This window comes from Triticum dicoccoides, chromosome 3B, assembly GCF_002162155.2.
Source record: "Triticum dicoccoides isolate Atlit2015 ecotype Zavitan chromosome 3B, WEW_v2.0, whole genome shotgun sequence".
In the NCBI taxonomy this organism is placed as follows: domain Eukaryota; kingdom Viridiplantae; phylum Streptophyta; class Magnoliopsida; order Poales; family Poaceae; genus Triticum; species Triticum dicoccoides.
In genome coordinates, this window is record NC_041385.1 from 562,863,941 (window position 1) to 562,888,804 (window position 24,864).

Genomic DNA, 24,864 nt, shown 5'->3' on the forward strand with positions numbered 1-24,864 from the left:
TCCCCGCACGCTGCTCAAGCATGTGCTCGAACCGTCTGCGGCATCGGGGTGACAAGACGTGCAAGAGGAGGACGAAAAGACACGTACACATAAGTTTAATAAAAAAATGTTTGTGATTTATTTACCTACTATACCCCCGTCTTGGTTTATAAGTAGAATTTAATTAATAAAATACGAATGCATGTCGCCAAAGATTATATCGTTGGATTCGTATTTGAAGATAGTTTCCAGTTATATAATTTTTGTAACATGCATTAACATTTTGTTGGTTAAATTTGAGGTTACATACCAGCAAGTGTTTGCCTACAACACACACGGCTTATTCCATCACAAACAGCTAGGATGGATCAACTGTATGCCACGTATCACACCCGCAACTCTAATCTGATTCGTGCTTGATGTCTCCGACATCGCTCGCACAGTTCATCTTATTTGCCACGTATCACTGTGTCGGCCTCTGCTCGCGTCCCTCGGCAAGCTCTGCTCGCCGTTAGGCGCCGCGGCGTGCTCTGCTCGGGTTGTGGACAACTTTTCCTCACATGTTCAATTGCTCGGTTAAAGCAACCACAGATTGCTCTGCTCGAGTCCCTTGATACGTCTCCGTCGTATCTACTTTTCCAAACACTTTTGCCCTTGTTTTGGACTCTAACTTGCATGATTTGAATGGAACTAACCCGGACTAACGCTGTTTTCAGCAGAACTGCCATGGTGTTATTTTTGTGCAGAACTAGAAGTTCTCGGAATGACCTGAAAATCCATGGAGCAACTTTTCAGAATTAATAAAAAATACTGGCGAAAGAATCAGCACCAGGGGGCCCACACCCTGTCCATGAGGGTGGGCCCACCCCTCTAGGGCGCGCCCCCTGCCTCGTGGGCCCCCTGGACATCCACCGACCTCAACTCCAACTCATATATTTGCTTTCACAGAGAAAAAAATCAGAAAGAAAGTTTCACCATGTTTTACGATACAGAGCCGCCGCCAAGCCCTAATCTCTCTCGGGAGGGCTGATCTGGAGTCCGTTCAGGGCTCCGGAGAGGGGTATTTTTCACCGTCGTGATCATCAACCATCCACCATCACCAATTTCATGATGCTCACCGTCGTGCGTGAGTAATTCCATCGTAGGCTTGCTGGATGGTGATGGGTTGGATGAGATTTACCATGTAATCAAGTTAGTTTTGTTAGGGTTTGATCCCTAGTATCCACTATGTTCTGAGATTGATGTTGCTATGACTTTGATATGTTTAATGCTTGTCACTAGGGCCCGAGTGCCATGATTTCAGATCTGAACCTATTATGTTTTCATGAATATATGTGAGTTCTTGATCCTATCTTGCAAGTCTATAGTCACCTATTATGTGTTATGATCCGACAACCCCGAAGTGACAATAATCGGGATACTTCTCGGTGATGACCGTAGTTTGAGGAGTTCATGTATTCACTATGTGTTAATGCTTTGGTCCGGTACTCTATTAAAAGGAGTCCTTAATACCCCTTAGTTTCCATTAGGACCCCGCTGCCACGGGAGGGTAGGACAAAAGATTTCATGCAAGTTCTTTTCCATAAGCACATATGACTATATTCGGAATACATGCCTACATTACATTGATGAACTGGAGCTAGTTCTATGTCACCCTATGTCATAACTATTACATGAGGAATCGCATCCGACGTAATTATGCATCACTGATCCAATGCCTACGAGCTTTTCACATATTGTGTTTTGCTTATTTACTTTACCTTTGCCACTGTTACAATTACTACAGAACTGCTACTGTTACTTTTGCTACTGTTACCGTTACTTCCATACTACTTTGCTACTAAATACTTTGCTGCAGATACTAAGTTATCCAAGTGTGGTTGAATTGACAACACAACTGCTAATACTTGATAATATTCTTTGACTCCCCTTGTGTCGAATCAATTAATGTGGGTTGAATATTCTACCCTCGTAAACTATTGCAATCCCCTATACTTGTGGGTTATAAAGACAATTTTCTGGCACCGTTGCCGGGGAGCATAGCTCTATTCTTTGAGTCACTTGGGATTTATATCTGCTGGTCACTATGAGGAACTTGAAAGACGAAAGAACTAAGATTTATCCCTCAACTACGAGGGGTGGTAAGGAACTGCCATCTAGCTCTGCACTAGATTCTCCTTCTGTTATGCGTAAACTTGCGACACCTAAACCTGCTTCTGCTATTAATTCTGATATGTCGCATGTTATTGATGATGACACTTCTACTATGCATGATACTTATGATGAAACTACTTCTATGCTTGAAACTACTGTGCCATTAGGTGAATATCTTGAAGAACAACTTGCTAGGGTTAGAGAGAATGAAATTATTGAAACTAATATTATTGAAGATAGTGATTGTCGCGGATATACCCCGCGGTGTAACCCGCCCGGAAGTATGACCCCGGACTTGGTGCTTCATCATAACCCGCCAGAGGACTGGCAATTCATGGGTCTGGCGGTTCACTGGTCTGAAGATTCACGAGCCTGGCGACTCACGAATGACCCCGACGGCGGGTCAGATAAAGGACTAGGCCCAAGGCCCAGAAGGCCTGTTCATGTTATGGTGGGCCGGTTTAAGAGGAAAGCATAAGGAGTATTCCCTTACATAGGAAGCAAGACTAGGACTCCAATTGTAATAGAATAATCCTAATCCTACGAGGACTAGTCATGTAACCCGCCCCTTCAACATATATAAGGAGGGGCAGGGCACCCCAAGAGGGACAAGCAACAAGCAATAATCTCTAGGCTAGACACAACTAGGAGAGTCGGTTTACGGCGACTCCCTCTCGATCATAATGAGACCTAGCCACAAACAGCATGTAGGGCTATTCCGGACGATGCTTCCCGGGGCCCGAAGCTGTCTAAATCCTTGTCTTGTGTGTTGATCCGCCTCGCGTCTCTCGATTCCGACCAACCCCATCAAGCTACCACATAGATGCGCTGGCCTCACGACTAAGTCCTCACACTAGGACATCTGCCGTGACAATTCCACGACAGTTGGCGCCCACCGTGGGGCCTGTGCACGGTGGTGTTGAGTTCTTGGAGGGATCTCTTCAGGGATCGAGAAGCTCGCAATTATTGGATGAAAAAGCGCCGACACGGAAAGCCCGCAGGATAACCCGGCAGTAGACAGCCTCGGACAGAGCCGATAAGAGAATTGAGGGTTGTGTGCGTGGCCGCACGGGACGAGGGGATCTATCTGGATCGATTTTCTCCGCGATGTTCTACAAAAGTCACCGAGACCAACACGAAGATTCCCTTGACACTGTTGCAGAAATCCACCAAAGGAGACACGTTTTCTGGGTCGGAGGCAGAGTTCGCTGTAACCGTGCGTGGAGAGTCAAGAAAATACAGCCACATCTTACCATCTACGGATAAGTACACAGGACCTGAATTGTTGCTAGTACTGGTACATGCCAGATCAAGAAGGCTCTGCAAACCAACCTGTGGTTGGATGGTTATTTCAGGATTTCCGGCGATGCACATCCAGTGGGAGGAGACGTTCCCGTCGACGACGAGGTGCTTATGGTGACTTCATAAATCTCAAGATGATATGACGGCTCAGTCTTTTGGAGGTGCTCATAGGGATAGGGTGTGCATGTGTGCGTTCATAGAGGTAAGTGTATGCGCGTGTATATGAGTGCTTGTGTCTGTACTGATGTTAAAAAAAGATCAAGAAGGCTCTCCCAAAAAGAGTCATCCATAGTTAGCTACTTGCAGATCGGGTCAAATCAAAGGATAAAAAAATCAGAAGGACAGTTGCGGTCTGCCAGGTTGGAGTGCTACTAGTATACTACGTGATATTGGAAAGTACTACTTGAGTACATCACGTGAAAAAAAATCATCATCAAAGAAACCACAATCCGGATTGGATGGGGTGATGGGCGTGGACTCGGTCCACCATTGCCACAGCCATCGCTGCGCCTCGAGTCCGCTTCCGAGCCGCCTTCTGCCGGCGCTATGGCCATGACTACACCCCGGGCCGCCCTGCTTCTGCCACAAACCACCTCTGATGCCTCATCGCTCTACTACTTCGGGTCTGCAGCAGCCGCTGCTTCGCCGCGCCTCTGCTGCCTCCTCCGCCGGCCGTGCTTCGCCTCTTCTGCCGCAGTGGCCGAGCCGCCATGGCCTCGCCTTCATCGCTTCGAGTCGCCACTGGCCGGCGGGTCGCCTGACTCCGACTCCGCACCGCTACCACGTGCTCGCCGACGCGTTTCCATGTCGCCTTCAAGGTTTGGCCTTGAGTCGCCGCCACGGGCCGCCCACTGCTGCTATCCCGCCGAGCCCTCGTAGCGTTCTTCACTGCCGTGTTACTCTAGTTTGCACAGATTTTTGAGAAGTCTCCTAGCAAGGTGCTGCACAAGTTGAATGTCGAGTTCCAAAGGCTCAAGACCAGCAACGACACTTGTGCTATTTTAATTAAGAAGGGTCTGAGACTAATCATTGTTGGTGGTATGGCAAGTTGGCTGCCCCTCAAACGAAAAAAGGGTGTTAGTACAAAAACAATTCTGAAAAGGCTTCATCCCAACGCCGCCGTCACCGCCGCGTTAAACCGACGGGGCCACGTTAAGCTGCTTCTGCTGTGTTGAGCCACCGGGTGTCGTCGGTCTACCTGAACCATCGAGATTATACCGAGCCGCCTCTGGCGCGGCGTATGGATCATCTGTCATTCAAAAACATCTGGTGACATCTATCTAAATTTATCTTATTAAAGACTTATTGTTTTCTGTCAAAAAGCAATTATTCTGCCCTGTAACATTTTTAACAGGACAATTGATTATGCCATTACACCATAGATGCACATTCGGCTGTGCCGCGCAGCTTCACGGATATGTGTGTCGCGGTCCAGATTGCATCAACAAGCCGGCCGACTCACCCGTCCGCGCCGCCTTATAACGCCACGGACGACTCGCCCGTCCGCCCTTGTGGCCGGTTCACGCGTCCGCACCGACTTACAACACAGACGACAACTTGCTCGTCCGCACCGGCTTACAACGCCACAGACGACTCATCCGTCCGCTTTCACGGCCGACTCACCCGTGTGTACCGGCTTACAACGCCGCGGCCAACTCGTCCGTCCAACAAAAAATACCAGGTGCTATCCTTTCTATGTATTTTGTCAGCACATATTAAATCATTTGAGAACAATTACTCTGGTCTGCGATATTTTTTGCAGGGCCATTATTCCTTACAAAAAGGTGTCGCAAAGGGGCATGAGCAAATATTATTTTTGTACTAGCGCTCATCATGCGCAGGTTGCCACCCCCGCAATATCAGCACACACGATTGATTTATTGTCCGCCCTCGCGGCCGATTCTACGGACCGCGCTAGCTTACAACGCCGCGGACGACTCATCTGTCGATGCCGCATTTGAATCCGCGGTCGTCTTTGTCGTTCGTCTCTCGCGGCCTGGTCTACATCAACATACCGGGCCGCACCTGTCTACATGAGCTGTTTATTGAGCATGAGCAAGTCACAACTTGGGTAGCCCAGTTTTCTTTCAAAAAAATAGAGGCAAATTATCATATACTATCAACCGCCGTCTACACTGGGTGGCTCGATGGGCCGGTGCACAAGTCGCCGCCACTACAGTTTGGTTAACTTCAAATCGCCAGTTGGAAGGAACCATTGGCCGAGTTGCTGGCACGGCTCATACGGGATCATCTATAAACCACCGCAGTCACCTCAACCTTCTGTGGATTCACATTGTGCTATCAAAACCAATGATATACAACTTATGCCGGTTTATATCACGGTCAAATATGGAGAATCTCAAGCCAACTCGTCGAGTCGCCTTGAGACTCGGGGGCTACGATGACATGACTAGCTAATCCTGCCAGTTTCAGCAAATTTAAGAACCCCAGGATGATGGAGGGAAAGATAACCCAGTCCTGGAGGCTACTGTTATATTGATGAAAATTTAAAGGCCGTCAGAAAATTTCCGGCTAAGAAAGTGTATGACAGTTACAAAATCCTGGCTCAATGAAGAAGTTCCGGGTCATCAGAAAGGATTCCAGTTTGCAATCCAGTTCAAGGGAAATATGTTCTCCCACAAAGCTCTAAAGCTCTCAAATCCGGTTTAAAAATGTCTAGTTCAAAAAGGAATTAACTTCTCGCAAGTTCGAGTTTAAAGGCCGTTAGAAAATTTCCGGCTGAAAATGAAGATTCCGGTTTAAAATCCGGTTAAAGGGAAAGATGTCTCCTACAAAGATTTGAAGTTCTTAATATCCAGTTCAAAATCCCGGTTCAAGAAGAATTTATCTCTTGCAAAAAGTTAAAGGTTGCCGAAGAGGACCTGCTGCCATGATGCGCAGTTCAAACATGGGTATCCGGCCTTATTGGCTTATCATATTATTGATCACGTGGGGCTTCTGTTTATAAAGCGGAGTCCGGTTTACCCCTTGATTCAGCTTATAAAGCCATATATAAAAATCACTTGGGGGCTTGGTCGTATTCGAACCATAGCTACACCTCTTGATCAGCGCAAGGCCACCAGAAAAATCACTTGGGGGCTTGGTAGTATTCGAACCATAGCTACACCTCTTGATCGGCTCAAGGCCAAAAGAAAATTACTTAGGGGCCAAAGAGAGTGTTGCAAAAGCACAACTCAAACATAGGCACCCACTGAGCACAACTCAAAATATTGCTTGGTGATTCTTTGCTTCGCAATGAACAAAGAATCTACACTTGTAATAGGCTATCAAGCCACGGCTTGGAAGCCAGATGTATTCGCCTAAAACCCTGGGTTATCCTGCCTTTTTAAGTAAGCCACTCCGTCCAGGTAAACCTGGTATGACCCGCCGAACTTTTGATAAGTCAATCTCATAGACCCTGAACTTGTCAAAGTTAAAATGACGATTGGTTAAAGATTGAGGTCCATCTTAAAAGGCTTTGTAAAATGGTTTAACTCAGTGGCCTGGTGTCGAGGAAACTGATCCACGAACACCTATGGGATCGGCGGATCGGGCCCCTTTCGGTTCGGCAGGGGGCGGAGGTCGCACGAAGAGCAGATCGAGGCGAAGCACACGAGCAGTTTACCCAGCTTCGGAGCTCTCCGGAGAGATAATACTCCTACTGCTGCTTGTTTGATTGTATTGTGTTCTCGCTCGAGAGAGCTAAGTGTTTTTCTGGCTTTCGAATGAGCCGAACCCCCCCTACGTTGCGCATGGGCCTCCTTTTATATGTTCAAGGGGTCACCGACAGGTGGCAACGCAGAGAAGGGTAAAAGCGTAAAAAAGGGTTGCGGTTGGTACACCTACTTATACAGTGTATCCTACCTAACCCTGACGGCAGGGGACAAGGGCATTAAATGCCCGTCTGTGTCGCCCAAACAGTGCAGGAATGTACCGTCAGGGACGCCACCGCTCGCCACGATGGCAGTCTTGTCAGCTTCGCATGCCACCGCGCACCGCTGGCTGCACAGCCTCCCGCCACGCGCGCCTGGAAAGGCCCCCAGAGCGACACGTTGGTGGATGTGCTGGAGCGTGGGTATAGAGTGGCCGCCTGCCGCGGCAAGCGCCTTGCCGCGGTCGTTGTCTTGTCGGGTCTGGAAGCTTGTCGCTCACCAGGCCTCGAGATGCCTTGGTTGGTCTTCCCGGCAAGCTCCTCTTGTCGGGGCCTTGTTGCCTTGCCGGGACGCGTGGCGCGTCGCGGCAAGTTCCTGGGGATGCCTTGGTTAGCCTTCCCGGCAAGCTCCTCTTGCCGGGGCCTTGTCTCCTTGGCTTGAATACTTTGTTCTTCAATGGCTCCAAGGGAACCACGGAGGACCTTGGCGGACGTCCGGCAAGCCTTGCCGCGGGGTGCTACAACTGCCCGTGCACAAGTTCGGGGTACTAGGGTATCCCTATTCTAGTACACCGACAGGAGCCCCCGGGCCTGGGCCATAAATGGTGCCGAGCGCTGTTGGGCCAGGCCCAAAACAGGGCACGAGCACACGCGGCCTGGGTTACGCCGAATCTTGCTCCGTATCCACCGCGCCCTCCCCGAACGGCACGCGTTGAATGCAGCATCGTGGGAGAGATCGTGGGTGGTTTCTTTATTCGGAAGGGCGAAACGTCTGCCCCCTTCCTCTTTATAAGCAGAGGAAACAGGGGCAGTTCGCCCACCTCGCCGTTTGTTGCTCCAACTCCAGAAATCTCCGCCGCTCCCCCTTCTTCTCGAAGCAGAAAGAGAGCAGCGCTCCGCCCCCCATTGCCACCAGCATCACCAACGCCGCCGATCTCCCCCACCACCTCTGCCATGGCTCCAAAAGCCGACAAGGGGAAGGGCGTGAAGTCGGCCGAGGCGCAGCGGCTCGCGGCGCTGCGGAAGGAGCGGGCCCTCTCCCCCCCTCAGCTCGGTGCGCAGGAGCTGAGGGAGTACTACTACCTCTTCTGGTCGACGGAGACGCGTGCACATCCGCGCACGAGGGTACTCCCGGCTGCAGCATCGGAACTGGCTCCAAGCGGGTACCCCTTTTTCGTGTTGTTCTTCTACTGCGGGCTCTGCCCGCCTTTTTCTGATTTCTTCTGCGACATTATGAACACCTACGGGTTCCGCCTCCTTGACTTCACCCCCAACGCCGTTCTGACCATGGCAGTTTTCGCACATCTGTGCGAAAACTTTGTCGGAGTCCACCCAAACGTGGCCCTTTTCCGCCACTTCTTCATCCCTCGGGTTGAGAGAGGAGAGCCTCTTGCCGGTGGGAATGCTTGGATCTCGAGAGTCGGCAAGAAGGAAGCGTATCTGGAGGGTGAGCTCCGTAGCAAGTGGGAGGAGTGGAGAGCATAGTGGTGCTGGATAATTGAGGAGAACCCGCAGGCCGTGCGCCAAGCCCCAATAGTACGCGGCAATGATTGGAGCAACGTGGCCCCGGAAGATGACAGGCTGAAGATTGCCGTCACCCGCATCCTTCGCCTCAGGCTTGCCGGGCTCACTGTAGGCGCTGTAGGCGCAGATTTCCTTCGCTGCCGCATCGGTCCCCTGCAGGAGAGGGGGAGACCCGCCTGGGAGTTCAAGAACTCGGCGGATATCATGAGGCTGCGCCCGGGCCTCAACTTCAACTTGATCGTCCTGGAGCTGGACGCGATGCTCCTGGAGCTGTTCAAACGCGATCCTCAGCATCCATTCACGTTGCCGAGGACTGTTGTTCCTTTGTGCAACAATTCTTCGCTCGACCGGATCCGCGCAATGATGCCGTTGTGCGATTCGCACGGCATCGCTCCAACTGGGCAAGAACCTGTGGATGACGTCGTGCGGGCGTTCTTCGACGACTTGGTAGAAGTGCCGGTCCGCACTGATGAGCAGAAGAGCCTCACCCGTGACACCACTGATAACGAGATGCAGCGCATCGCCACCAGGCTGGAAGAGGTGGCGGCAGCAGTTGCCGCGGGCGAGTTCGGGTTCACCGTGGAGGAGGCAGAGGCAGCAGAGGCGGCAAGCCTTGCCGAGCGCGAAGAGTTTGCCGGCGAGGAAGATCTTGCCGGCCCCGAAGCTGAGCCGAGCGAGCCCGGCGAGGAAGAGCCCGAACCTTCAGACAGCTTGCCGCAGGTGGAGCCCCCGGCCCCGCCAAGAAGGCGTCTCCGCAAGGCTTCGGACGTAGCAGGGCGGCAGACGGGTCCACAGCCGCCGAGCCGCGCGACACGCTCTACCGCGGCAAGCACCGTTGCCGCGGGAGCGCCTCATGCTGCTGAGGCAACTGGAGCGGGGTCTTCCCGGTGCGCCACCAGTGCTCCTGCCAAGCAGGCGAGGGAGCCTACTCCTCCGCCTCGTCGCACCGGAGGCGAGCTGGACTTCGATCTCTCCGCGGTCAGCTCCGACGACAAAGAAGAAGAGTAAGATCCCCTTGCTGTCCTCGTAGTTCTTCAATTCTCGCTATCTTGTTGCCTTCGTCTTGTATCTGACTTGCTTCGATCTGAATCCATTCCTTTTCAGGACGCTGGCCCAGAGAGCGGCGAAGAGAGCCAAGGCCCCGGTGATTGTCATCGAAGATGATCCCACCGTGTCCGCAGGGGGTGTGTCTGAGACCACCTTGACGGACCCGGCAACTACTCCACAAAGCAGCCCCCAGTGCAGCCCCTATCGTAAGTTTATAATTTACTTCCTGCCGTCAGGCGCGCATGGGTGCTCTTTTCTCTACTGATATCTTGACTGTTGGATTTGTGTAGGAGCAGAACAGCCCCACTAGGAGCGCCCGGAAGCTGCTCCCGAAGTGCCATCTGCTTCGACTACGCCGCCAAGGGAGGAGTCCCCGGCAAGGGAGCGCTCTCCGGCAAGGGAGAACTCTCCGGCAAGGGACAGTGCCAGTGATCCTCCGGCGGTTGAGACCGCGACCGCAGATCCTAGCACAGGTAATTTTCTTGCCGGAAAACTTCCCTTGGGTTCTTCTTCTTCTGAACTTCCTTTCTTGGATTTTTGCTTGACTTTTCTCCCTTTTTCGTTCCTCAGATCCATCTGCTGCAGAGCCAATGGACACCGAGGACGCCGGCGAGGAGAACGCGCGCGGCAACAACGACGACGCCGCCGCCACTGAAGAAGAGGCCGGTGCTGATGATCCCGCCGGCAAAGAGGCCGCCAAGGCCGCCGCCGCAGAAGCTGGCAAGGAATCCGGCAATCGCACTGACGGCCCCGAGGCCGCAGGAGCACCAGGCGCTGCACCGACCGCCGATCCCTCTGCCGCTGCTGCAGAGCCAGGCTCCGAAGAGCCGCAGCCCGGAGCCTACTTGAAGGCCGGCGATGGCGTCTTCATCAAGCTCCCCTGGGCGTCGAGCTCCAGGGCGCCGGTCGAAGGAGAAACCTTTGACGAAGAGGTGCTCGCCTCCGCTGGGCTGGCGCTTGTCGACGCGCCAAGCAGCAGCAGCGACGAGCCTGAGGAAGAGCGGCTGCTGCGAAAGCTGCTGTCTCTTTACCGTGCCCGCCAAGCCAAACTGGCGTCCCGAGAGGCGCTTGTCGCGAGGGCGGGGGTTGACATTGAGAAGCGCGCAGAGGAGCTCCGGGGCCTCTGGCAGGAAACTCTCCGGTCCTTGGCGGAGGAGCGGGAGCAACTTCTCGAGGAGCGGAAAGCCTTCCACCTCGAGAAGGCTGAAGCTGAAGAGAAGCAATGGCTTGTCGCCGAAAACTTATTCGCGCAGGAAGGAGAATTGGCGCAGCGCAAGGTCAATCTTGACAGCCACGAGGAGGAGTTTGCCGCGCGCGAGCAAGCGATTGGCGGGGCTCTCAAGGAGGCAAGGGATGCTGCCGCAGCTGCTGAGGCCGCCAAGAAGGAGCTGGAGGTGAAGGTGGCGCAGCTGGAAGCCGATCTCAGGGCGAGCGGCGAGGAGCTCGCTGCGCTCAAGCGTGAGCGCGAGAAGGATGCTGCCGCTCATGGTGAGCTACAGGGTCTTCTCGCTGAGAGGAGCAAGGAGCTCAGCGCCGCCAAGGACTCCAACGCAGATCTCGAGCTGAAGCTGGCCACGTTGACTCAGACGCTGGACGGCGCCAGGGAGCGGGAGGTGGCCTTGTCGGAGAAGGTCAAGGCCGATGAGGCGCTGCTGGCGAGTGCTGCTGCCGCCCACGACGCCTTCAGGGAGACAGTGGAGCATTGGACTGAAGGTCTTGTGGATGCTGCCGCTGCCATCGATGGGGAGTTGGCGCGGCTAGGGATGGAGGATTTTGGGTATCCCTCCGACGAGCATCTCCAACCCATCGCCAAGCTCAGCCTGTTCTTCAAAGGCGTGGCGACGGCCCTCCAGCGACTCCGGGAGAGGATCCCAAAGCAGCTAGCCGATGAGTCGCGCAGGATTTGCACGGGGGCTCTCCAGAAGGTGCTGATGAAGGTGGCCTTCCGCAATCCAGGCCTCAACCTCACCAACGTCCTCAAATCCTTGCCGCCGGATGCCGATCTAGATGCGCTCAAGGCCCTTGTCGCACCCATTGTGGACAAGGTGAGCAAGATCAAGAGGGTTGAGGGCGATGCGTAGATTAGGCCGCCCGTTTTCTCTTTCTCCTTGTCGCTGCTGGCCATATTATGAGATCAATCTGTTAGAGCTGCGACAAGTTATCTTATAATATAACTCTATTTCTGGTATCGACTGCTACGTTATTTCCTTTACTAGATTCCTTCCTTTGTATGCTTTTACCCTACGCTTTTAGGGAACTTGTCGGCGCAGGCACCCGAGCCGCGAGCGCTGAGTGCGGGACGTCAGCAGCCTGCTGGCGATGCCGCTTCCGACAAGAAACCTTGTCGCAACTAGTCGCAGCTCACTTAAGTTGTTGAGCGGACTCGAAACAAAGTAAGGACGCAACTAGCTACGAGTTGGTTCCTCCGTGCACAGGTTTTCCATACAAAGTACGGTCGTTCAAAGAAGATAACTTAAAAATTGAAACTAATTGCTCAAACTTTGGCAACTTAGCTTTTCTGTTGTTTGCTTTCCGGCAAGGCGAAACTTGCTTGAACGATGCCTGGTCCACATCGTAATCTTCTCCTTTCCCCCCGGCAAACTTGTGTGCGAGGGAACCTTGCTTCCCTTTGTTAGAAAAAGAAAGAAGAGAAAATAAAGATATGGTGCCTTCCGGCTCGTTATTGCTTACCGGGGGTTGCGCTGCACAAAGTGTCAGATAATGCATGCAAATATAAGGTAGAAAGCATGAAATTGACAAGATGTGCTGAGCACATGAGCTTTACTTATGCACGGGATCTGCGCCCGGCTTTGTACAAAGGATTACATGCAACATCGGCAAGACTTGTACAAAAGGTGGTTGCCGGAACGGGTTCCGGCAACCGCGCCCTACGGGTAAAACTTACGAAGATGCTCAATGTTCCAGGAGTTGCTCACCGGAGTGCCATGTTCGGTCTCAAGGCGGATAGCGCCGGGCCTAGTGACTCGTTTCACCCGGTAAGGGCCTTCCCACTTTGGCGTCAACTTGTTGGAATTCTTGGCTGACTGAACGCGCCGAAGAACAAGGTCGCCTTCCTCGAAGCTTCTGGCATTAACTTTGCGGCTATGGTAGCGGCGCAAAGCGTGCTGGTATCGAGCAGCTCATACAGCAGCCTGAAGACGGTCTTCCTCAAGGAGCAGCACATCATCTTGTCGCAGCTGCTCTTGCTCAAGCTCATCATAAGCGAGCACTCGAGGCGACCCGTATACGAGTTCCGTGGGGAGAACTGCCTCTGCTCCATAGACTAGAGCGAAAGGTGTCTGGCCAGTGGCTCGATTTGGCGTCGTCCTGATCGACCAAAGAACCACTGGCAGCTCCTCGATCCAGTTTCTTCCGCACCTGCGCAGCCTGTCGAAAGTCCTGGTCTTGAGCCCGCGTAGCACTTCAGCATTTGCCCTCTCCGCTTGACCGTTGCTTCTCGGATGAGCAACAGAAGCGAAGCAGATCTTGGCGCCAAGATCTTGGACGTACTGCATGAAGGTGCGGCTCGTGAATTGCATGCCGTTGTCGGTGATGATCCTGTTAGGGATCCCGAAACGGCAAACAATCGACCTGAAGAACTTGACTGCTGACTGTGCTGTCACCTTCCTCACTGGTTCCACTTCCGGCCACTTTGTGAACTTGTGATTGCAACGTACAAGTACTCAAAGCCCCCGACAGCTCGGGGAAAGGGGCCGAGGATATCGAGCCCCCAGACCAAAAATGGCCAGGATAAAGGGATCGTCTGGAGAGCTTGAGCTGGCTGGTGTATCTACTTGGAGTGTAACTGGCACGCTTCACACTTGGTTACTTGTGCAGTTGCATCCTGGAGGGCTGTCGGCCAAAAGAAACCCTGCCGGAAAGCTTTGCCGGCAAGTGCTCTTGCGCCAATGTGGTGACCACATATGCCTCCGTGTATCTCTGCCAACAGCTTTTGTCCGTCTTCCCGGCAAATACACTTCAATTTCACACCGTTGAGTCTTCTTCTGTATAGTGTGCTGTCGACAAACTGGTATATACTTGACTGCCGGGCTACTTTTTCTGCTTCTTCTAGCTCTTCGGGAAGTTCTCCTGTCTGAAGGAAAAGGACAATCTGCTGTGCCCATGCTGGAGCTTGTGGCTCGACAACAAGGACTAAAGGCACATCTGCTGCTGCGGGAACATCCGCTTCTACGGCGAGAACTTGCGGCTCAGCCGGAGCTTGATGTTCCGGGCAAGCTTGCCGGAGCAAAGCTTGTGGGAGCGTCTGCTACAACGGAACAAACCATAAGGCTTGCCGGAGAAGACCGCTCCTCAGCACCCTTGGTGTTGAGCTTGGGGACTTTCTTGGCGGCGGCTTCAGGGAGCTCTACCGGAGAATAGTCACCAGAAATCAACTTCCTCTTCTTGCTCTGTCCAGTTGATGGTGTTACAGACGGTTGAGTCAGCTTGAGCACAAAGATCCCTAGTTCCACAGGTAACTTTAGTGCGGCGCACTTCGACAGGCAATCAGCAATGTCATTCTGAGCTCTCAGAATATGCTCCATCTGTAGGCCGTCGAAGTGCTCTTCTAGCTTTCTCACTTCATCAAGATATGCTTCCATCAATGGACTCTGATAGTTCTTGTTCACTTGGCAGATGACAAGCTGTGAGTCACCCCTGACAATGAGCTTCTTGATCCCAAGGTCTGCTGCGATCCTGAGACCGGCAAGCAATCCTTCATACTCTGCAGTATTGTTGGTTGCTTGCTCCTTGGGAAAGTGCATCTGGACTACGTACTTGAGGTGCTCTCCGGTGGGTGCGACAAGTAGCACGCCCGCACCGGCGCCTTGCAGCGAGAAGGCACCATCAAAGTACATCAGCCACTCTTTGCTTGCCCCCTTGACGGGGATGCTCGTCTCTGGAATTTCTTCATCTTGTGTTGGCGTCCACTCTGCTATGAACTCTGCCAATGCTTTGCATTGGATAGTTGAAGTGCTTTCAAATTTGAGGCCAAAGCTTGACAGTTCCAGCGCCCACTCGACAATCCTGCCTGTCGCTTCTGGATTTTGCAGTATCCTCTTCAGCAAAAAACGAGTGACGACTATGATCTCATGTGCTTGGAAGTAATGGCGCAGCTTTCTCGAGGCCATGAGAAGGCCGAAAAGCAATTTCTGCACACCAGAGTACCTTGACCTAGCCCCATGCAGAAGGGAACTGACAAAGTAAACTAGGCGCTGCACCATTCTCTTCTGCATATTATCATGCTCCTGCGCAGATCCATCCTTGTCGGGACCAGAGCTTGTCGGCGAAGCCCCCTGCTTGTCGCTAGATGCATCTGTCGTGGTTGCTGGCTCATCATCTGTCTCCCTCTCCGCCACTAACGCAGCACTAACCACTTGATTGGTTGCCGCTATATACAGCAGCAACTTCTCTTGTGGCTTAGGTGCGACAAGTGTTGGAGTGGAGGACAGGTACCTCTTCAAGTCCTACAGCGCAGCCTCCGCCTCCGGAGTCCATTTCATTGGACCTGCCTTTTTCAATATTTTGAAGAACGGCAGGGCGCGCTCAGCAGACCTAGAGATAAACCTGCTGAGAGCAGCCACGCAACCGGCAAGCCTTCGTACATCCTTGACGCGCTTTGGTGCTTCGATCTGCTCAATGGCCTTGATCTTGTCGGGATTGGCTTCAATTCCCCGCTGAGACACGAAGAACCTGAGCAGCTTGCCGGAGGGGACTCCAAACACACACTTCTCGGGGTTAAGCTTGAGGTTGATCTTGTGCAGATTTGCAAAGGTTTCGTCTAAATCTTGAATCAAAGTTGCTTTGTCCTTGCTCTTGACCACTATGTCATCCATGTATGCTTCCACATTTCTGTGCATTTGTGGTTCAAAAGCGTCATGGACTACCCTTGCAAATGTTGAACCAGCATTCTTCAAACCGAAAGGCATCCGTACGAAACAGTACGTGCCACACAGGGTGATGAATGCGGTCTTCTCCTCATCCTCTTCTGCCATGAAGATCTGATGGTATCCTGAGTATGCATCAAGAAATGAAAGCAAATCACATCCGGTCGTGGAGTCAACAATCTGGTCGATGCGCGGCAAAGGAAATGGGTCTTTGGGACAAGCTTTATTAACATCGGTAAAGTCAATACAAAGCCTCCATTTCCCGTTTGCCTTGCGCACGACTACAGGATTGGCCAACCACGTAGGATGGAGCACCCCTCTGACAAGGCCTGCTGCTTCCAATTTCTTGACCTCTTTTGCAATGAATTCTTGGCGTTCCAATGCATGTTTCCTGACTTTCTGCTTGACGGGCCGCGCATGAGGGCAGACGGCGAGATGGTGCTTGATTACTTTCCTGGGAACACCGGGGATGTCGGATGGTTGCCATGCAAACACATCGACGTTCGCCCGCAGGAAAGCAACGAGCGCGCTTTCCTATTTAGGGTCGAGAGTGGCACTAATGGTGAAGGTACCACCAGTGCCGTCCTCCTTGGCGGACACCTTCTTAGTCTGTGGTGGAGCTGCCATTGTCTTCTTACACTTGCCGGTGGAGCTGGATGGTGCGTCCTCGACGGTAGCGCAGCACTCTGAAGAGGTGCGCTTGCCGGAGTGGGCATCAGAATTCTTGCCGGACTTGGTCTTCTTCTTCCCCCCGGGAGCTTCAGCGGCAAGTGACTTGCGGTTTGTTGCGGCTGTTGCTTCTCGGTAGATCTTGTCAGCGCAGATAAGAGCATCCTTCTTGTCGCCAGGGACAGAGATGACACTTAATTATCGGGCCTGGCATCTTCAGTACATTGTATGCATAGTGAGAGGCTGCCATAAACTTGGCGAGTGCTGGACGGCCAAGTATCCCATTGTAAGGCAATGGGAAGTCAGCAACGTCAAAAGTGACCCTCTCAGTCCTGAAGTTCAGCTCGCTGCCAAATGTTACCGGCAACGTGATCTTTCCCTTCGGCTTGCTTCTTCCCGGATTGATTCCTTGAAATGTGCCGGTCTCTTCGAGCTCGCCATCAGGGATCTAGAGTTTCTGGAGTACTGCGGAGGAGATCAAGTTCAAGCCGGCCCTGCTGTCAACTAACATCTTGGTGACCTTGAGGTTGCAGATAGTTGGTGAAACCAACATCGGCAAGCACCCGACCGCAGTTATGCGATCAGGGTGGTCCTCAATATCAAAGATGATAGGTGTTCTGGACCATTTCAGAGGCTTGCGTGACTCGATGGGTGGTTCTGCCGCATTGACTTCCCGCACCCACTGCTTGAGCTGGCGGTGTGAACTATGCAGAGAAGCACCACCATCAACGCACAGGACCTCTGTGGCTTTCTGGAACTCCTGCTCATCAGTCTCATCTTCATCCATATCTTCATCATCGTCGTCATCTTCATCCTTGTCGCGGCCGCGGGGAGGTCTGTCTCCTTGCCGCTGCTTGGCCTTGTCGCGGCGTCCTCCTCGGTCGGGATGTTTCTTGCCAGCTCCTCCAGCACCTTCCTGGGCTTTCTCCTTGTTGCGCCGCTCGTATTCAGCCTTTTGCTGCTCAACAAGCTGCTTGACCTTCTTGCAGCTCTGGAGGTCATGGCCCTTGGTGTGGTGGATCTTGAAGTATTGCTTGTTGGTGTCGTCCTGCTTGTCGGCGACCGCCACATCTGCGGCAACCTCCTTGCTGGAGCTACCAGCTTTGGGCTTCTTGCCGGACTGTTCAACGGCCAGCACCTCTTTGCCTTTCTTCTTTCTATTATTCCGCCGCCGGTTTTTCTTTGCCGGGGCAGCATCCTCACTGTCAGATCCTCCTGCTCCTATATTCTCTCCGGGGAGTCTCCTCCCTTCTTCAGCACGTGCACACTTGTCGGCTAGGGCATATAGCTCACTGACGTCTCTGATCTTGCACATCGCCATCTCCTCCCGCATCCTGCGGTTTCGCACGTTCTGATGGAACGCGCTGATCACCGCGGCAGGGTGGATGTCTGGGATGTTGTGCTGTACATTGCTGAATCTCTGAATGTACTTGCGCAGGGGCTCTCCTTCCTTCTGGGCGAGTAGATGAAGGTCACTTTCTTGGCCTTGAGGCTTGTGGCCGCCTGTAAAGGCGCCGACAAACTGATGGCACAGATCAGCCCAGGAGGATATGGAGTTGTCCGGCAAGTGCATGAGCCAGGATCTGACGTTGGGCTTGAGCACCAGCGGGAAGTAGTTGGCAAGGATCTTGTTGTCCCGCCCCCCAGCAGCTTGCACCGCAATGGTGTAGATGCTGAGGAACTTCGACGGATGCGTCTTGCCGTCGTACTTCTCCGGTACGTCTGGCTTGAAATTCTTCGTACTGGGCCACTGGACTTGCCGCAGCTCACGAGTGAACGCAGGGCAACCTACCGTGTACGGCAAGTCACCTGGTTCCCCTGGCGCATGCACATCAACAGAGGGCCCAGCGCGCTTGTCGGATTGACATCGCGCTTCTCTCCGGCGCTCGATGCGAGTACAAGCGTCTTCTTGCTGTCGTTTGTGAAGAAGTTGGCGCTGATCGCGACGAGCTCGTGGATCTGACGATGCGGTGGAGTCGCTGTCGAGGTGGATCCGACGAGTCGGCGATCTTGGCCTTCGGGGTGGAGAGTGCATGGTGGTCACACCCCCACCGGTTTCGTCGCCGTCGGCTCGTGCCTGGCAGTCCTACCACGGACGCGATGCACTTGGCTGCCGCGGAGTGTCGCCGTTGGCAAAGCCGATGAGACTCTGAATGGTGGCCCTCCATTGGTCGATCTTGTCTTCCGCTGGAGGGTAATCTAGGAGCGGTTGAGCTCGTGCCAAAGCTTCTGCTGGAGTGGTGGGTGGCAGTGGCGAACGGTGCGAGGAGCGGGATATGCTCGGACTTCTAACTATGTTAGAAGGAGCAGTATCCCGTCCAGGCGATCGTACCTCGCTCGTGCCAGCATGTTGGAGTGCATGCTGGTCTTGAGCACCCCGAGATCCACCAGCTCGATCTTGGCCCAACAAACGTATGGTACTGCGAGTACCATGACGCTGTCGGTCTTGCGCCTCCTGAGATGGGCGCGGTACATGTACGGTCGCCGAGGTTTGTGCAGCCTTGTCTTTGAACCTGGCGGAATCGTGAGTTTCCACGTCGACGTCCGTTCTTCCGCCAGCGTCCTCCCCACCACCTGTTTGCTCCAATGGTGGTGGAAGTGACGTGGACGGAGCTGCTGCCGCCGAAGTATTCTTCTTCAGTGGCATGTTGATGAAGAAAATGAAGATCTAGCTCGTGTGAACGCCGGATCAGGTTCACACAATCTCAACGCCCCCTACCTGGCGCGCCAAAGATGTCGGGGAAACTGATCCACGAACACCTATGGGGCCGGCGGACCGGGCCCCTTTCGGTTCGGCGGGGGGCGGAGGTCGCACGAAGAGCAGATCGAGGCGAAGCACACGAGCAGTTTACCCAGCTTCGGAGCTCTCCGGAGAGATAATACTCCTACTGCTGCTTGTTTGATTGTATTGTGTTCTCGCTCGAGAGAGCTAAGTGTTTTTCTGGCTTCCGAATGAGCCGATCCCCCCCTACGTTGCGCATGGGCCTCCTTTTATATGTTCAAGGGGTCACCGACAGGTGGCAACGCAGAGAAGGGTAAAAGCATAAAAAAGGGTTGCGGTTGGTACACCTACTTATACAGTGTATCCTACCTAACCCTCACGGCAGGGGACAAGGGCATTAAATGCCCGTCTGTGTCGCCCAAACAGTGCAGGAAGGTACCGTCAGGGACGCCACCGCTCGCCACGATGGCAGTCTTGTCAGCTTCGCATGCCACCGCGCACCGCTGGCTGCACAGCCTCCCGCCACGCACGCCTGGAAAGGCCCCCAGAGCGACACGTTGGTGGATGTGCTGGAGCGTGGGTACAGAGTGGCCGCCTGCCGTGGCAAGTGCCTTGCCGCGGTCGTTGTCTTGTCGGGTCTGGAAGCTTGTCGCTCACCAGGCCTCGAGATGCCTTGGTTGGTCTTCCCGGCAAGCTCTTCTTGCCGGGGCCTTGTTGCCTTGCCGGGACGCGTGGCGCGTCGCGGCAAGTTCCCGGGGATGCCTTGGTTGGCCTTCCCGGCAAGCTCCTCTTGCCGGGGCCTTGTCTCCTTGGCTTGAATACTTTGTTCTTGAATGGCTCCAAGGGAACCACGGAGGACCTTGGCGGACGTCAGGCAAGCCTTGCCGCGGGGTGCTGCAACTGCCCGTGCACAAGTTCGGGGTACTAGGGTACCCCTATTCTAGTACACCGACACCTGGCAGCCCATGAAAAGCCTCGATTTGGGGCCTGGCAGCCCATGAAAAGCCTCGACTACAAGTTTTCATATGCTTTTATTTGCCAAGTTTTTTCTCCTTTGATGAGATTTATAATGTTTTTGTTAAACTGGCGTTCATTGACCCGGCTTGGCTTTCAACTACCAGTTGTCAGTACATGATCAATTATAATCCCGTGTTTATTAACCAGGTCTGGTTTCGACTATAAGTCGCCAGTATTATATATGGTTAATCCAGTGTTTTCGGTACAGTTTTATTATAGACCGGCAAGACATGGGAGGAGTTATCAGTACTCAAGATTTCGGTTATCACCCTTATTACAAAAAGTTGGTAAACCAACAATGTGATTCAATGTCACAGGTAGGATTTATTTCATATTTGATTATTCTTAAAGTGCAGCCTTGGTTATAAACCCGGGTTATATGTTGGGCATTATGACCCATCCGGCGGTAAACCGCCAAGACACTTTAAACTTGTTGTATGCAGAAACAGGTTGAATAAAGCATGATTATAAATCACTAGCGTTTATTAACCTGGCCTGGCTTGGGACTATAAGTCGCCAGTATATATTTGGATTGCGCCATTGGAATCATGCGCTCATAAGTCATTGGATTATATTATTCAAATCTTCAAATAGCCAACATGGCTGGATTTTATTATGGTTATCAGTAACCAGTATTATGATTAAGGTTTTCAAAGTCGCTTTAGCACAATGGTTATTATATTATCAATGGATATGATTTATTCTACAATTGAAGGAATAGTCCCGAGTCGCTGCAGGCTTATGACCCGGCAGTTCGGGGCTAAATTATTTAAGTTGAGATTATATCAAATATGCAAGTCTCATGTCGCTGCAAGCATGCACCATGACACTTGGGGGCTAATGCAAAGTCATTTTTTGGCCTTATTGAAGCCCGACTCATCACATCGTAATGAGCTGGCCCTTGGGGGCTACCAATTTCTCTTATCAATGATTCAAGGTACACAAGTCTTAATCCATTATATGCAAGGGTCCACTGCTCAGTTGGCAAAAGAACAAAGCTCTTAACCTTGTGGACGTGGGTCCAACCCCAGGGTGGAGTTACATCATATGATGTTATTTTCAATGATGCATGATTATATTTATAAAGTCCCTGCTCATTATTGCATAATGACCCGGCCCTTGGGGCCTACACTGGTTGAAGTTTTCTGAGCATAGGGCAATTACAAGTCCCAGGTTGCTGCAAGCATGACAACCCGGCACTTGGGCGCTACATAATATGGAGTATTTAGTTTTTACTAAGTGACTGGGATAAACAACATGGATTTCTTCTTAAGTGGCAGTATTTATATTGAAGCAAGTCTTAGGCCATCACTTTGTTTCCGCTCAATACTTGGGGGCTACAGGTAATATGGATATAAGGGAGAAAAATCTTCAAATTCTCAGTTTTGAATAAACCAGATTGACCCGGTGTCTGCAACAATCATAACCCGGCGTCATCAATAATCATAAACCGGCATTGCCAACAATCATGAACCGGCGTTGCCAACAATCATGACCCGGAATTCATCAGTGTTTATAACCCGGCAATTTTGGCAATGATAAACCGACAAGTTCTACATTTTCAAACCGGCTGATATCATTTGAATATTTGAAGACCTATATTTTTATCAAGTCAGAGCATTGAAGGCTGACTCAAATGGATTCTTTATTTACAATATTTCTTCTACAAGCAAATTGATTATGAAGTTGGTTTATTGACCTGGATTTTCTAGAAGAAGGAAATAACAAGGACTTAAGTATGATCAGCTGCCGGCTTACAAGAATTCTTAACCCGGAACACAATCTGTCAAATTTGTTCTTGTGTTTGTTTTACAGGATCAGTTTAACATGGATAAATCCAAATTAAACTAGGGGCTAATTTCGGGGATATACCCCACGGTGTAACCCGGCCGGAAGTATGACCCGGTCGGACTTGGCGCTTCATCATAACCCGCAAGAGGACTGTCGATTCATGGGTCTGGCGGTTCACTGGTCTGACAATTCACGAGCCTGGCGACTCACGAATGACCCCGACGGCGGGTCAGATAAAGGACTAGGCCCAAGGCCCAGAAGGCCGGTTCATGTTATGGTGGGCCAGTTTAAGAGGAAAGCATAAGGAGTATTCCCTTACACAGGAAGCAAGACTAGGACTCCAATTGTAATAGAATAATCCTAATCCTACCAGGACTGGTCATGTAACCCGCCCCTTCAACATATATAAGGAGGGGCAGGGCACCCCAAGAGGGACAAGCAACAAGCAATAATCTCTAGGCTAGACACAACTAGGAGAGTCGGTTTATAGCGACTCCCTCTCGATCATAATGAGACCTAGCCACAAACAGCATGTAGGGCTATGCCGGATGAAGTTTCCCGGGGCCCGAAGCTGCCTAAATCCTTGTCTTGTGTGTTGATCCGCCTCGCGTCTCTCGATTCCGACCAACCCCTTCAAGCTACCACGTAGATGTGTTGGCCTCACGACTAAGTCCTCACACTAGACATCTTCCATGACAATTCCACGACAGTGATGATGGAGGTTCTCCCCCTAAGTATGAATTGCCTATTGTTCATGAGGGTTATGCTATGGATGAAGAACCTGCTAGAGATTTTCTTGCTTGCAATGATAGATCTGATCTTAAGAAGCTATTAGCTAAACTGAAATAGAAATCTCTGAATGCTAGAATGAAATATGACCCTGCTTTTGCTACTTCACCTATCTTTGTTACTGATAAGGATTCTGATTTATCTGTCAATCCTGAGATAATTAGTTTGGTTGAATCTGATCCTTTTTATGTCTATGAATCTGAAACCATTGTGGCACATCTTACTAAGTTAAATGATATAGCCACCCTGTTCACTAATGATGAGAAATCTTGCTACTATTATATCCTTAAGATATTTCCATTCTAGGGTGATGCTAAAACTTGGTTTAATTCTCTTGATCCTTGTTGTGTGTGTAGAACCCAGGATATGATTTATAACTTCTCTGCTAAATATTTCCCTGGTCATAAGAAACAAGTTGCCTTGAGGGAAATATATAATTTTGTGCAAATTGAATAAGAGAGTCTCTCACAAGCTTGGGGGAGGCTTCTCCGGTTACTTAATGCTTTGCCTGATCATCCTCTTAAGAAAAATGAAATACTTGATATCTTTTATAATGGACTAACAGATGCTTCCAAGGACCACTTGGATAGTTGTGCTGGTTGTGTTTTCAGGGAAAGAACAATCGATCAAGCTGAATTGCTATTGAATAATATGTTGACTAATGAAAACAATTGGACACTTCCTCAACCAACTCCTGAGCCAATTCCTAAGCCGACTCCTAAACCAACTCCGAAGAAAATGGGAGTTTTATTTCTCAGTCCTGAAGATATGCAAGAGGCAAAGAAATCTATGAAAGAAAAAGGTATTAAAGCTGAAGATGTTGAGAATTTGCCTCCTGTTGAAGAAATACATGGTCTTAATATACCACTTATTGAAGAAACACTTGGTCTTGATAACCCGACACAGGTAGTAAAGGTAAATTCTCTCTATAGATATGATAAAGTTGAAATCCCGTCTACTAAGTTTGCTAGCCAATGTTTGGATGAATTTGATGACTTTATGGCTAGACAAGAAAACTTTAAGGCTTATGTTGGTAGACAATTGAAACAAAATGCTTATATGATTGGACACTTGAGTGATTATATGGCTAGAGTTAAAGGTGAACTTAAACTCATTAGCAAACATGCTTCTATGGTTAACACTCAAGCAGAACAAGTACTTAAATGTCAAAATGATTTGCTTAATGAGTTAAATAATAAACATGACTTTGTTGTTAGAGTGGCTACTAGAACGGGTAAAATGACTCAGGAACCTTGGTATCCTGAAGGCCACCCTAAGAGAATTGAGCAAGATTCTCAGAGAAATAATGTAGATGCACCTAGTCCTTCTAAAAAGAATAAAAAGAAAAATGATAGGACTTCGCATGCCTCTAGTGAACCTATTGTAGACACACCTGAGAATCCCAATGATATTTCTATTTCTGATACTGAAACACATTCTGGTGATGAACGTGAACCTAGTGATAATGTTAATGATGATGTTCATGTTGATGCTCAACCTAGCAATAATAATGATGTAGAGATTGAACCTGCTGTTGATCTTGATAACCCACAATCAAAGAATCAACGTTATGATAAGAGAGATTTTGTTGCTAGGAAGCACAGTAAAGAAAGAGAACCATGGGTTCAGAAACCCATGCCTTTTCCTGCTAAGCCATCCAAGAAAAAGGATGATGAGGATTTTGAGCGCTTTGCCGAAATGATTAGACCTATGTTTTTGCGTATGCGGTTGACTGATATGCTTAAAGTGAATCCTTATGCGAAATACATGAAAGATATTATTACAGATAAAAGAAAGATACCGGAAGCTAAAATTTCCACCATGCTTGCTAATTATACTTTTAAGGGTGGAATACCTAAGAAACTTGGAGATCCAGGAGTACCAACTATACCATGCTCCATAAAAAGAAACTGTGTTAAAACTGCTTTATGTGATCTTGGAGCCGGTGTTAGTGTTATGCCTCTCTCTTTATATCATAGACTTGAATTGAATAAGTTGACACCTACTGAAATATATTTACAAATGGCTGATAAATCAACTGCTATACCTGTCGGTATTTGTGAGGATGTGCCTGTTGTGGTTGCAAACGTCACTATCTTAACAGACTTTGTTAT